Below are 16,724 nucleotides of genomic sequence, written 5' to 3' on the forward strand. Positions count from 1 at the left end.
TTTCTGGGCTGGGATATGATTCGACATAATGTAGATTCTCCTCAGATGTGAAGAAGTGGGGGAACCAGCCTTTCACAGAGTTTTCAAAACCCAAGGCCTCTGGCATTTGAGCCAATCGCATGGGTAAGAAGCTTAAACTGTCAATGTATCTCTGGTTGAAGGCTGGGTCTACAAAACACAAGATTTTACTACCTTGAGCTATGACCCTGGGTGCCACGCCTTGCTGTATCAAAGGGTTCAGAAGCAGGTAAGAGTCGTAGGCTCTAGCATTGTGGGCTATAAACGTGAAGTTTCTGTACTGTGGCCTTCTAAAATGTTTTAGAAAGAGTAGTGCACAATTGGATCCTTCTGCAGACCACTTTTCCCCCTTGAATGTCGTGGTAGATACAAAAATAGGCAAATGATCCCGATTGCTGATTTGTCTCAAAATCATAGAACACATATTTCTCTGAATGTTCATCTTCAGCCAAGGGCTGAATATAACACTCGTGTGGCACTTCTTGAACCACTTCAGCGTCTCTGCTTTTCAAAGGCCCTTTACAGATTGGACAATGCATGATTCCACACACATGCGGTTTAGGGCTATCTATTTTAAGGTTGTAATTGCAATGACATTTTGGGCATTTCTTGTTAATGTCACAAATGCTTACAGATTTACATGCCTTAGGGTGCCATGTTTCAATTTTGTGTTTTTCGTAACAGTAGGTCGAACGACAACTGCGGTGGCAATCCTCACAGGGTGTCAAGTTTAAGGGTTGCATTGGGCAATCTGCATCCTGATATACTGAACAGTTATAATGGAACGAGTGCTTCACCTTTCGGGTGTAGCCGGTATGGCAGGATGGACACACACGTGGTGCCCCTATGAACGCTGTGATGTTGGTAACGGTGTAGTAATGTTCGTTTTGCACATAAAAGTACAGAATCTGGGGATGCGGTTGGGGGGTGTTTTGGAACTTCAAGAGAGCTGCATTAGCTCTACTGTGGTACAAAACCACAATCTTGATATTCAGAAAGTTTTCAAATTTGACTATGTCAGAGAAAGCCACAGCATCCTGTATACCGAGACCCACCGCTGTTTGGATCTCTCTAGCCTTTTGCAATGCCGTCAGATCAGTACATCCAGGGTTAAGTAAATGCGCTAGGCCTATTGCAAAACATAGCTTATTATCGGGATTGTGAACCTTTATGAGGTAGGCCTTTTTATTGCTTATGATTTCTGACTGCATTAGGCTATCAAGCTTCCTTCTCTGCCCACCACCACCCTGGAGTTGACGTATTATTTGCAATACAAGCTCGAGGGTCCGATCTGCTATGACGGCTAAATTTGACTGAACAAGGCGTTCTAGCAGTGCGGTAAATTGTTCAAAATCTGCTTCGCCATTGGGTAAAATAAGAGATACTGTGTTATGCAGGCTATCTCCACAAATTTCCAACTGTAAGACATCACGTGGTTCACCATAATCTCTTGCCATCTCTAACAGATCGTTCAGAGTGTCCATTATCATTACGTAAAACATCGCATAGTTAAGATTCTGATTCACCCATAGGAAATTGAAAAACTGTCGAATCTCTGTTTTATTGAATTTATTCCGGTACACAACCCGGACACGTCTATCAATACCATCTCCCTCCAGATTTAGACAATTTTCCAATTCCCCAAAAACATTGTGTGGCGTTTCAGACTCTATGGACATGGGCTTTAACGGTTGGTCTATCGCTGTTGGGGTGGCAGGGGCCGAAAATGTCTGACTTGTTCATCCGATTAATTAAGGCTATGAGGGCTTCGGGAATCTGTGATAACAGGTTTTCATCGGGCGTCCCTGACTCGTTCATACGATTAATAATTTCTAGGAGTTCGGCTGGAATCTGGGATAATATGCTTTCATCGGACGTCCCTGACTCGTTCATACGTTTAATAACTTCTAGGAGTTCTGGCGGTATCTGTGCTAAGAGGCTTTCAACTGTCTCACCTTGTTCCTGTAGTTCTGCCATTTGGATAATTAAGGATGTGCGTTTTTGGGTATTTCTGGAATGATAGGTGTTACATGTATGATTTTAGCGTCTGTATTTCCGTTTTTTAATCGGTTTGCTGTTTAACATGCGTGGAATTGTTCTATGCCAGAATAACATATCGTCTCTGTACTGTCTCTCAATTAAAACACCCAGTCGTTTGTATAGCAAAACGTTCCTCAATTTCAAAGCCCTGGAAAATAATGTGAAAAACCTTGCTTGTTCTATTGTAGATACTGATGCCATAGAATTGACGGGGTCGATAAGGTTGGCCGCATCACAGAATAACTGGTCGTCAACATCTGAAATATCATTAAAAACGGGTCTATCCTCCGCTTTGGTTGTTTCATCGGGAATGTTCGGTGCGCCGGAATCCCCCAGCTCTAGATGTATGTGTCCACCTGTGCCGTTTTTCGCCGGGGAGGAGTCTGATAGAAAATAATACATACAAAATAGGTTATTAAATATAAAAATATGTTAGATATATAAAATGTCAAATACATTTCAGGTATAATACTATATATTAACAATACATGGTTAAAATACCTCGGCTTTTTTGGCGCTGGCTGTTCTGACCAATCGCAGAAACCGGGGGTGTGTGACTTTTTTCATCAAGCGTTCCCGATTCTGCAGGGCCTGTCTCCTGGCAGTCTGAAAAAACATAATTTTTCCTTGTTTTAACATATTCTATCAAAAGAGGTATAACTAATAAAAAGACGTATAACTAATAAAAAAATGTATAATGGTCTCATACCGTGTCAATGGAGCGCCGGCTCGTGAAGCCGCAAGTTCCCTGCCCAGTAGTACATTTCTGGAGGGGTGGATTCTGAGCAATGTACTAGAGCCCGGGTTGTGCGCTGCTTGTTGGGGTCTGGAATATGTCTTGAGGGGGTGGAGGTTCCCGGGATTCGCAGTGAGTTTGAAAAAACGTTCGTACAGAACCGGAGAATTGCATCCAAGTCACCCGATGTGTCTGATGTCCATAACGAATCCTTTATCATTCTTGGCTGTATGTCGGCTGTAAATACATAAAATAGCTTTTAAAATAATACACACTATTTATTTATTTTTATATATAAATATTATTGGGTATGTGTTTAATTATAAGGACTTACAGCGAAAAAATGATGGGGATTGACTGCCGGGTTTTTGAGCATCCCCCTCATGTTGTTCCAGATCCGTTAAACCTCGTAAAAGCTGCGTAAATGTTTGGGATCCTAACAAACCTTAGACAATATTACCAGTTATACGCTATATATACACACACTTTTAACTTATATTGGCATTTGGCCTGAAATACACAAATAACTCGGGTTTAATATTACAATAATATCCCGATAATATTCAAACAAATTTTAAAATATATTTTTCACTTACTCACCTCCAGAAATATCCATTAGGAGAGATTCACTTATTCAGAATATATTTTGTAATCTGTCCGGGCAGCTAAATATTCGGGCCTGTGGGTTTGCGCTAAAGCTGTGCTAACAATGTTAAAATAGATGCTCCACATTCTGTCCCTAACTTGCGAAAGTACGGAACGAGTTTAAAGGGAGATATCCTGTATTCAACCCCCTGTATGTTTGGTTTAGAGAACAAAGGCGGCGAATTCAAAGAGACATTCTGTCTACATCCGCTTTGGTGGGGTACCGGGCGCTGATTAGATAGTGTTTAACCCCGGGCGGTCGGCAGATATCTGGACGTGCCGTGTGCCTGATTGTACAAACATTGGTTTCAAACGATTCTCTACAGATAGAACGCTTGGGCCCCTGTTGAACACACACCTGCTGCTCCGTCACACGCACACTCACGCACGCCCCCTGATTTTCCGTGTCTTTTTCCTTCGCGACAGAGCTGGGTGATGATGTGAAATACATTTTCACATAGTTAAGGGGTGAGATACAGTTTTTAAATTCCTTTTATTGAATTCCAAAATATTTCGTACAACCTTTAAGACATGTTAGAATTAATTAACAACTTTGAATAATATTTAAACATGCATCACGAGTGTAAAAGTGTAAAAAACATTGGAGGCCTGCAGTTGTACATTATTACAAACTTTAATAACCCGTAATGATCATAACATACCATTGTATGAAAGACTATAAAATACATGTTTTTTCAGATGTTACATTTTGTCTACGACAGACCCTGGCGTAAGAGAAAAGACCGCTTCCCCTTTCGTTAAATGGTGAGATACATTTTCAAAACCAATGATTTAATTCTGAATATTTAGTACCGACATTTTAACACACGTTATAATTCAACATTTTTTACTATTTCTTACAGATATAAGGTCCAGTTAGTCGTTTGCCCGCTCCATCGAAGCTCCGGACATTTTCACTCCAGGGAAAGATCCGCCTTCGGCCTTGTGGGTCCTGGGTATGTCTCAACGATAACCTCGGCCATCGCAGTAATTGTTCACGATTTTCGAAAAGACTGTCCAGCTTATTCATCAGTGTTCGGAAAATATGGTAATCGCGCCATTTAAAACTGAACATTATTATTTTTTTTAAATTACATCCTTGCATGCTTTGGAAAATACATATGAACTGACAGTTTGTCGCATTTGCACTACCAAATTGTTCACATGCTAAAATTGTCGCTCTGGAGTCCGGGGTATACGCCATTGAAGCGACTCTTAGGGCCATCAGATCATTTCGTCTGCAGACCTGTTCTTCCAACGCATATCCGGGTAGACTTGAAGCACTCAGGGCCTGTTCAATTTGACACAGCGCTAGTCTTATTTTAAGCCATTCTCTCATCCTTAGCGCTGGAGAAAAACTCTCGGGTTCTGCCCGATAAAGGGGTTTGGATCCGCTGTCTGTGAATATCTTAACCGTAGATTCCTCAGGTTGGAATATGTAAGACATATGTCCCTCACTTGTACACAAAAATCCTTTAAAACATTCTGGAGCCTCACGCAAAACATCCTCCAGGCTTTTGTCATTGGATTCATGACATGAGCTGCAGAGCACCCCGAGAATTGGCCTAGGAGACATATTTTTTATGTTTAATATTCGGGCCTTCATTTTAAAATCGCAGGCCTTGTACTGGATATTTATAATGCATATGCCACAGCCAATACCCCAGGACATTCCTGCTTCATCAGATATCAACAATAAGGGCAATACAACTGGGGGTGGGCGACATACACCTTCAAAAGTTCAAACACTCAACCCCCCCAGTTCAACCAGGCCCCTAGACATCAATCACCATGACTACTTCAAAGGATGCAATACAGATATAAAATAACACACACCCTCTAACACGTGACCACAGGAACAGGATGGCCTGGCTGGAGGCCCATATTTGGACATGTACACGTCATCATGACACAGGGTCATAAATCAATTACTTTGACCCGTGCTGTCTACTAATAGTTACTACATAGTAACATGGTCTACTAATAGTTACTACATAGTAACATGGTCTACTAATAGTTACTACATAGTAACATGGTCTACTAATAGTTACTACATAGTAACATGGTCTACTAATAGTTACTACATAGTAACATGGTCTATTAAGTTACTACATAGTAATATGGTCTTAATAGTTACTACATAGTAATATGGTCTAACAGTTACTACATAGTAATATGGTCTAACAGTTACTACATAGCAATATGGTCTAACAGTTACTACATAGTTACTACATAGTAATGTGGTCTACTAACAGTTACTACATAGGAATATGGTCTACTAATAGTTACTACATAGCAATGTGGTCTAATAGTTACTACATAGCAATGTGGTCTACTAATAGTTACTACATAGCAAAGTGGTCTACTAATAGTTACTACATAGCATTGTGGTCTACTAATAGTTACTACATAGCATTGTGGTCTACTAATAGTTACTACATAGCAATATGGTCTAACAGTTACTACATAGTAATGTGGTCTACTAATAGTAATATGGTCTAACAGTTACTACATAGTAATGTGGTCTACTAATAGTTACTACGTAGTCATATGGTCTACTAATAGTTACTACATAGTAACATGGTCTACTAATAGTTACTACGTAGTAATGTGGTCTACTAATAGTAATATGGTCTAACAGTTACTACATAGTAATGTGGTCTACTAATAGTTACTACAAAGTAACATGGTCTACTAATAGTTACTACAAAGTAACATGGTCTACTAATAGTTACTACAAAGTAACATGGTCTACTAATAGTTACTACATAGTAATATGGTCTAACAGTTACTACATAGTAATGTGGTCTACTAATAGTTACTACATAGTAATATGGTCCAATCGTTACTACATGGTAATATGGTCTACTAATAGTTACTACATAGTAAAATGATCAGAGTAACTTTTTATTTACTCCAGACATAAATCCCACAACAGCTGAGCAGTAAAGATACAACAAAGCTCATATCCACACGAGAGGGATGGTCCAGCGTATGTTTGGAGTATGGAAAACTAGATTCCATTTTTTTTTCGCAAAACACTTAGTTTCAAGCCAATAAGATGCTGCAACTTGCTACAACTGTGCTGCATGCACAACCTGAAGCAGCATGGCTGTTCTGATCCTCCCATGATCAGCATCAAGCAGATGTACCCATGACTGAGGTAGATGTGCTCATGACTGAGGCAGGCAATGACTAACGAGGATTGCACATGCAGTTGCTTCACACTGCAGCACTTCAACTAGATGAGACGCATTTAAATATAGAATTTATTCATTATGGCTTAATTTTGCTTTGATAATGTTTGTTAAAATTTCAAATAGTGTGCAACAAAAATAAATGAGTGACTAAACTTAGGCTGGTTTAAAATGTAGTTTGTGGTGATTAAAATACTGTCACTCATGAATATCCAAATGACAAAACAATTATTTTTTAACATATATTGTTCACCATGGCTGGTCAACACTATTGTCTCATTACTGTCTCTTTGTTGGATGATAACTCTCTCTTCCAACTTCATATCCAATTCAACCTGTCCAATTCTCAATTCATGTTCTTCAGATATTTCATTTTATTCTCATGAAATTATCCGGTTAATGTTTCATGCATTGTCATCTTCTTTGTTCTCTGCTGAAAGGTGGTGGCAGCATCTTCTCTCAGGGATGTTATAGCAGCTGTGGAGGGAACACTCACTGTGTACTGGCTCTTACAACCTGTTCACATTCCACACTCACTGTGTACTGGCTCTTACAACCTGTTCACATTCCACCCTCACTGTGTACTGGCTCTTACAACCTGTTCACATTCCACCCTCACTGTGTACTGGCTCTTACAACCTGTTCACATTCCACCCTCACTGTGTACTGGCTCTTACAACCTGTTCACATTCCACCCTCACTGTGTACTGGCTCTTACAACCTGTTCACATTCCACCCTCACTGTGTACTGGCTCTTACAACCTGTTCACATTCCACCCTCACTGTGTACTGGCTCTTACAACCTGTTCACATTCCACCCTCACTGTGTACTGGCTCTTACAACCTGTTCACATTCCACCCTCACTGTGTACTGGCTCTTACAACCTGTTCACATTCCACCCTCACTGTGTACTGGCTCTTACAACCTGTTCACATTCCACCCTCACTGTGTACTGGCTCTTACAACCTGTTCACATTCCACCCTCACTGTGTACTGGCTCTTACAACCTGTTCACATGCCACCCTCACTGTGTACTGGCTCTTACAACCTGTTCACATGCCACCCTCACTGTGTACTGGCTCTTACAACCTGTTCACATGCCACCCTCACTGTGTACTGGCTCTTACAACCTGTTCACATTCCACCCTCACTGTGTACTGGCTCTTACAACCTGTTCACATTCCACCCTCACTGTGTACTGGCTCTTACAACCTGTTCACTACATAGTAACATTCCTTCCTCTGGAAAAAGAACACAGTTAGAAAAACAAATAAACTCATATGGTCCTTAGAATGAAGAAGAATAATGACACAGACAGTGGAATATATTTACCAATGGAAGTAACCATCTCCTGATCTCTGCTTTCTCGTTTTAAAGTCAGTTTAAGGTTCTTCCACAGAGTCTATAAAAGGCAGATATAATTTAATGATAGAAGTGATGTAAAAAAAATATGAATATGAGAAATGTGAAATACTGATAATAATACAGGTATCTCACCTAAAGTTGTCGTACTCTTCTTGTGGTCACATTTCCATTGAATTCACAGCTAATTGCAGCCCAACCCGCTTGTTCTACTGCTCAGTAGCAGCAGTGTGGTTTTACATTCAATAACTGGATGTTTTAATAACATTTGTTTTGGTAGCGTTTTTTCACACAAACAAATGATTTTTGCCATTGTTTCGTCTCAGTATTCACACCAGTATTGGTGTTTTCTATTCCGGGTTTTAATGGGCACCATTAGACCAACAGCAGGTGTTCATACTGAACCTAATCAGGGTTAACCCAGGTGTTCATACTGAACCTAATCAGGGTTAACCCAGGTGTTCATACTGAACCTAATCAGGATTAACCCAGGTGTTCATACTGAACCTAATCAGGATTAACCCAGGTGTTCATACTGAACCTAATCAGGATTAACCCAAGTGTTCTCATTGAGGCTTACTTACCTTCTCCAGTCTCTGATTAACTTTGCCTAATTTAAGCCACGTTCAGGAAAGCTACTTAAATGTCCTAGTTTAACTAGTACTGGCTTAATCTAAGCCCTGCAGGGTCGGAATGAAACCTAATGTCCAGTGGTATTGATCTGTTTGATCCAATTGTTTGTTTCAGTTTACAGTTGTTGAATCCTTTGACATATTGTTGATTTAAAAACTTTTCAGTTTCAACAAATGCACTGGGTTGGTTGAAAAGTGATACTGTTTTGACATAGTGGAAGATATACTGAATTGATACTGTTTTTCATACTAAGATGGACTAAAATATGTGCTCGTTGGTTATGCAAGAGGGCGGCAGGTAGCCTAGTGGTTAGAGCTGACAAGGTAAACATGTTGTTCTGCCCCTGGTAGTCAATCATTGTAATTAAGAATTTGTTAACTGACTTGCCTAGTTGAAGGTTAAATAAATTATTAAGTCTGTTGATTGTCAGTCATTGGGTTCATTTGTTTTGCAATATGTTCAAATCAAGCTTTATTTATACAGCACATTTCAGACATGGATGCAACACAATGGCTTCACATGAATTTACAAAAATAAAACTGAAATATTTAACACACAAAAAACATAAGAGGATAACAAACAGAATATTAACATCTGAAAGACTAATGAGCACTCTAAGGAAAATCCATTAATAAAAATATTAACAACATGATGGACAAGCCAGCACAGGTGTAACACATTGACTAACAAGCATATACGCTAATGAGCTATACGCGCTGACGAGCGAGACGTGCTAAAATCCAACCTCAAAACATACATGGAAAAACCAAAGCCTGTAAAATGTTCCCTTTTAAGACAAATATATCCTATATGCATGGACAGGTTTGCTCACCACCAACAGAAAACTTCAATTTCACATTATTATCAACTACACTGCTTCACCTTCTAAAATCTAAACATGGTGTCTACTGGCTGGCAACAATTAAAAACAAGAAAAACACGTATTTCTAAATATAAATATACAAATCGTTTTAATTTTTCTCCTTTTTCTTTCTATAGAATCCTAAAACTCACTAGCTTCTAGAACCCCCCTGTCTCAGTCTCCAGTATTTATGCTGCAGTAGTTTGTGTCGGGGGGGCTAGGGTCAGTTTGTTATATCTGGAGTACTTCTCCTGTCCTATTCGGTGTCCTGTGTGAATTTAAGTGTGCTCTCTCTAATTCTCTCTTTCTTTCTCTCTCTCAGAGGACCTGAGCCCTAGGACCATGCCTCAGGACTACCTGACATGATGACTCCTTGCTGTCCCCAGTCCACCTGGCCGTGCTGCTGCTCCAGTTTCAACTGTTCTGCCTTATTATTATTGGAACATGCTGGTCACTTGTGATCATTTGAAAATCTTGGCCATGTTCTGTTATAATCTCCACCCGGCACAGCCAGAAGAGGACTGGCCACCCCTCATAGCCTGGTTCATAGCTTGGTTCATAGCCTGGTTCAACTAACAATAACACAGGACCCATAACTTCACCTAGCAATAACACAGAATTACTGTAGGACCACAACCTTCACCTAACAACAACATAGACCTACTGTAGGACCCATAACTTAACCGAACAACAATATAGACCTATTGTATGACCATTACTTCACCTAACAACAACACAGACTTACTGTAGGACCCATAACATCACCTAACAACAACATAGACCTACTGTTGGACCCATAACTTCACCTAACAACAATATAGACCTACTGTAGGACCCATAACATCACCTAACAACAACATAAACCTACTGTAGGACCCATAACTACACCTACCAACAACATAGACCTACTGTAGGACCTATAACATCACCTAACAACAATATAGAAACACTGTAGGACCCATAACTTCATCTGGAAAAAACACAGACTTACTGTATGACCCATTACTTCAACTAACAACATAAACCTACTGTAGGACACATAACTTCACCTACTGGGTCCTACCTACTTTAGGACCCATAACGTCACCTAACAACAACTTAGACCCATTGTAGGACCCATAACAATGTATACCAACTGTCGAATAACATCACCGAACAACATAGGACCAATAACTTCACCTAAGAACAACATAGACCTATTTTAGGACCTATAACATCACCTACCAATAACATAGACCTACTGTAGGATCCATAACTTCACCTAACAACAATATAGACCTACTGTAGGACCCATAACTTCACCTAGCAATAACACAGACAGTGGTCCTGGGATAGAAATGTATAAAGTTGACATTACATCATACATTAGCAATTTATGTTTTAGTAACTACTGTTGTTGGTTTCGCGTCAAATAAACCTCACTTTATATGTCACTTGCCAAATCTCAGTTTTCCATGTGTGTTTTATGCTAAAGTTCCATCTTTCAAGTTGGTAGCTAACTGGAAAATGCATTAATCTTTAGGAGCGCTATTTTTGCCCTGTCGACTACTGATCATTCAAAGTATATGTTTTATAAACTCATGAACACCAGCCAGTTTATCAGCCCGGTTTTGTTGGTTTAGGTAAATTATACTTCTTCGCCACCAGAGGGGGACATTGAATACTTTTTCGGGTAAATTTTACATATTTTGATACTAAAATGGATGACAGTTTATTCTGATGTTGTGAATATGAGATTACACATGGAAATAATGTATTCATTTTATTATTGGAAATTAGGAATTAGTAGGAATTGTTAAATCCACTGTACAATCACAATGACTTTAATAGACATTTCAATCATTTTTTGTTAGTATATTGTTGGGCAGATTTATGGAGAATTGCTGTGGGAGTGCTATTTATATCACGTCACTACTGATCATTCATCCATACTGTGTGTGTCCCATCATTGCAGCTTTAGAAATAAATTAACCCTGCATTCATTTGCTCCTTCCTGTGTTGACTCACTGACTTGGGGGACCAGGAAGGTCACACTAGGTCGATAACTAGCTCAAGCTTGCAAACGTTAACCACACCTCATGATTTTCATGAACTGTGTGGTTATGTTATTTAGTGGGAATGCGTTAGCACGGTGGGCTCTGATGCCTTCTTGCCGTGGGTTCAAAACAACAGAGGAAATCAATTTGCTTGCTCCTTTTTTGTTGTTGTCAACATTTCAATAGGGATGTTACATTAGACACCGGAGGTACGAGGCATGCGTCCAAATCGCTAAGCAGTAAACTTCAAAGCAGTGTGCCGATGCCTGTATCACTTTATCAGCAGCACGTCATCAATGGGGTCTGAAGATTCATTTCGACGAAACAACCACCTTATTGGGATTGTTTGACATTGCAGCCAACTGCTGACTGACAGACCTACAAATCACCTTGCATCATAAATAACTACTCATTATTATTTATAAATTAGTCGGCCAGTCATAATTTACCCACAATGCAGCATGGATTTGATGTTCTGTGGTTTAGTAGATAACATAAAGGCCACACTGCGCAGGCACTACGACGTGTGTGACGTCATCTATAATAATGTGGCTGTTTTAAATTCTGTGTCGCTCAAAGCCTTGAGTAATGAACCTATTTTTAACACAATTGGTTGGAAAGTGTCAATGCTTCAGGAAGTTTTGTTTCCCCATCCCTACTTTCAGCATGTTCTCTGTGAAGTAGACTATGGGAGTTTTGTAACTTTTACAACCTTGAATTACTGCTAGCGCACTAGCTGATTGACATCTGTAATCTTTCTATTTCGGATATTGGGGATTTTCCCTGACATCATTCTGTATGTCTCTGCTCTTTTGATCTGCAGTTATGTTTTAGTTGGGTTTTGTTAATTGGGTTCTAACTGGTCTCTCTCTGATAGTCGGGCTCCAGCTTGCTGATCATAGCTAATTTGCTAAATAGCTAATGTTAGCTGGCCGGCTAAGATAACTGCATATAGCTAATATTCTTTGATTTTTGTTTTGATGGCGTTATGTATTTCCAAAACGTTGGTTTACTTCAATCACTCAAGTCATGAGTGCAAATGATTGATTTAATTTGAAGTTCTACATTTGATGTTATTTCTGTTGTAGTTTACATCATAGGGAATAGGCTGGTCCTCCATATTACATCACACCTGACTTTGGCATTCTTCTGAATTCTGATCGGTTCACATCACACCTGCCGAGACCCACGAGAACACACCTCCATCTACATCACACCTGCCCAGACCCACTAGAACACACCTCCATCTCCATTAACAACATCACACCTGCCCAGACCCAGTAGAACACACCCCCATCTCCATTAACTACATCACACCTGCCCAGACCCACGAGAACACACCTCCATCTACATCACACCTGCCCAGACCCACTAGAACACACCTCCATCTCCATTAACAACATCACACCTGCCCAGACCCAGTAGAACACACCCCCATCTCCATTAACTACATCACACCTGCCCAGACCCAGTAGAACACACCCCCATCTCCATTAACTACATCACACCTGCCCAGACCCACTAGAACACACCTCCATCTCCAGCGCCCGCATCAGCACCATTTTATTTCTCTCCGACACTTTCAACTTTTAGATAAAAAAGCATTTGACCTTTCCGTTGCGTTAACAACGGAGGATTGGTTGATTTCCAGGTTTTGATGAAGTAGAATATTTAAGATGATTGACGAGAAAAGTATCGTCCAACTCTGGGGTATCTCACTGCACACTCAAATGCCATGTCTTGAAATATGCAGACAGACCGATTAAAAGTAATTTTACATTGTATAATTGTACTTCTGACAGACAACTTTCTAACTCCGCCCATAACTTTATGACATCATAACATTCCAAGAAGGATTGTTGAGTCATTGTTAGTTTTACACTGAAGACATAACTCTGCCGTTGTGCTGTAGAATTGTATAATAAGGGACTATAATTTGTCCCAACATCACTGGCCACAGACATTGATGCAGTTAAAGACTTCCAAAAGTTTTTCTGCAGTTTGAGATCGACTGTGTTTTTAAAATATTTTTTACACCTGCCAATGTAAATCCATTGAACGAGACAAGTTACCAGACAGGACATATTGCTAATGCTCTTCCCAACAATAATCTGAATGACAATTAACTTGTGGGCGGTGGTGGTGATGACGTCCTTTTGGATGACATCGTCTATCGGGATTCCCCAAAAAAGAAGACGCTCTGGATTGATCACTGGAGTCAGATGTGAAGGAGGAGGTTGATCATCAGGAGTCAGATGTGAAGGAGGAGGTTGATCAACTGGAGTCAGGTGTGAAGGAGGAGGTTGATCATCAGGAGTCAGATGTGAAGGAGGAGGTTGATCATCATGAGTCTGATGTGAAGGAGGAGGTTGATCATTAGGAGTCAGATGTGAAGGAGGAGGTTGATCATCAGGCGTCAGATGTGAAGGAGGAGGTTGATCATCAGGAGTCAGATGTGAAGGAGGAGGTTGATCCTCAGGAGTCAGATGTGAAGGAGGAAGTTGATCTTCTGGAGTCAGGTGTGAAGGAGGAGGTTGTTCATCAGGAGTCAGATGTGAAGGAGGAGGTTGATCATCAGGAGTCAGATGTGAAGGAGGAGGTTAATCATCAGGAGTCAGATGTGAAGGAGGAGGTTGATCTTCTGGAGTCAGATGTGAAGGAGGAGGTTGATCTTCTGGAGTCAGACGTGAAGGAGGAGGTTGATCTTCTGGAGTCAGGTGTGAAGGAGGAGGTTGATCATCAGGAGTCAGGTGCGAAGGAGGAGGTTGATAGGGGCAGCAGGGTAGCCTAGTGGTTAGAGCGTTGGACTAGTAACCAGAAGGTTGCAAGTTCAAAACCCCGAGCTGACAAGGTACAAATCTGTCATTCTGCCCCGAACAAGCAGTTAACCCACTGTTCCTAGGCCGTCATTGAAAATAAGAATTTGTGCTTAACTGACTTGCCTAGTTAAATAAAGGTAAAATCAAATAAAATTGTCAGATGTGAAGGAGGAGGTTGATCATCAGTGAACCTGATTGTGACTGGGCTGGCATTTACACTTCCAGATTGGTCAAATAATTTGATATTTTGAACCTGTTATGTATTTGTACCTCCTGTTTCATGAAGTGATGTCACTAAGTACTGCCCCTATATATATAGTGCATTCGGAAAGTATTCAGACCCCTTCACGTTTTCTACATTTTGTTGTTAAAGCTTTATTTGAAAATGTATAAAATAAAAAAAATCCTCATCAATCCACACACAATACCCCATAATGACATCACAATAGACCATAATGACATCACAATACCGCTTAATGACAAAGCAAAAACAGGTTTTTATAAATGATAAATTAAATAAGGACAATTCTAAGTGACCACAAACTTTTGAAAGGTAGTGTATTGTTACACCATGTAGGAGCAGTATAGACCTAGTCTGTTAGTATATACATCTACATCACATATGTCAGAGTCAAGGCCCGCGGGCCACATCCGGCCCGCGAGAAGGTTTTTTACGGCCCCTGGGATGATCTTGATTTATTATTAGAACCGGCCCGCAGACCGCAGCAAGCCGGCAGCCCGCAGATCTTTTACACGCACCAATACTACATTTCCCACAATGCAACGGTGACGCACCGAGCAGTAGGCTGCTTCATTTCAATATTTATTGGCACAGCAGTCGTCAGCATCACAGTAAAATTAACTTTCAGATACCCATCAAAAATGGCAAAACGGAAGGTGGACACTGAGAACCGGGGGTTTCAAACAAGGTGGGAGTCGGAGTATATGTTCACGGAGGTAGCTGGAAAACCTGTGTGTCTTCTGTGTGGAGAAAGTGTGGCGGTACTGAAAGAGTATAATCTGAGACGACATTATGAAACGAAACACGCGGACAAAAACAAGAATATGGACATGGAACAAAGGCTACAAAAGGCAGAGGAATTAAAACGAGGCCTCAAATCTCGACAGGCTCTGTTCAAAAAAGCCAAATCACAAGGCCAGGCTGCTGTCAAGGCCAGTTTTATTTTGGCAGAAGAGATCGCTAAATCAGCCCGGCCATTTACGGAGGGGGCGGCAGTGGGTGCTGCGGAGTTCGCCCGTTTCCTCCCCGACACAATGCCCCAGCTGCGCATCCAGGCTGCTCAAACGTTGTCTATGTTTGGCAGCACATACCTGTGTGAACAACTTTTTCTTTGATGAACCTGAACAAAACATCACACAGAAGTCGACTTACTGCTGAACACCTCCACTCAATTCTGAGGATTTCCTCAGCTCAGAGCCTTACCCCGAACATTGATGAACTTGTGGAAAAGATGGGACACCACCAAGTATCACCCTCAACCTCAAACAAGTGAACATTACTGTGCAATCACATATTTAGAGTTTTTACTCAGTTCAAGTTTAAAAGTTAAAGTTTAATATTTGTTTTCACTGCATGTTACTTCTCCTTAAACAAAGTGTTGTTTTTGATTAATAGATTTTTGCACTTTATTTTATTGTATTTCAATCCAATTATATTTTAAAAATATTTCAGTTGAGTGGATGATAGAAAATTGCTATTATTGTTTTTTTCTTTGAAGTAAATTTAGCCCACTTTTGCTAAAATAGAAAATATAGGCTACTGATGGTGCCTTGAATACCGGTTTCTTTCATTTAATGTTCATGTTATGGGGATTTTTATATAAAGGAAATTTGTCTTTTGTGTCTGTTGAAAATTAAAGATTACTGACAGAGCCATAAGAAAATATTGCTTTATTTATCTGATCATATTGGAATATATTTGTTAGGTTTTCAGTAGGTTCAATTAGGTTCACTAGACTATATGCGTCATTTAAAATTTTTTCAATGAACATTCGAACAGTCCGGCCCTCGGCTTGTAGCTAAATTTTTTATTTGGCCCTCCGTCCATTTGACTTTGACACCCCTGATCTACATGATGTATTGTTGCACCATGTAGTAGAAGTATAGACCTCGTCTGTTCATTATATACATCTATATTATGTATTGTTACACCATGTAGGAGCAGTATTGACAGAGTCTGTTCATTATATACATCTATATTATGTATTGTTACACCATGTAGGAGCAGTATTGACAGAGTCTGTTCATTATATACATCTATATTATGTATTGTAACACCACGTAGGAGCAGTATTGACCTAGTCTGTTCATTATATACATCTATATTATGTATTGTTACACCATGTAGGAGCAGT

Source organism: Oncorhynchus masou, chromosome 4, assembly GCF_036934945.1.
Source record: "Oncorhynchus masou masou isolate Uvic2021 chromosome 4, UVic_Omas_1.1, whole genome shotgun sequence".
In the NCBI taxonomy this organism is placed as follows: Eukaryota; Metazoa; Chordata; class Actinopteri; order Salmoniformes; family Salmonidae; genus Oncorhynchus; species Oncorhynchus masou.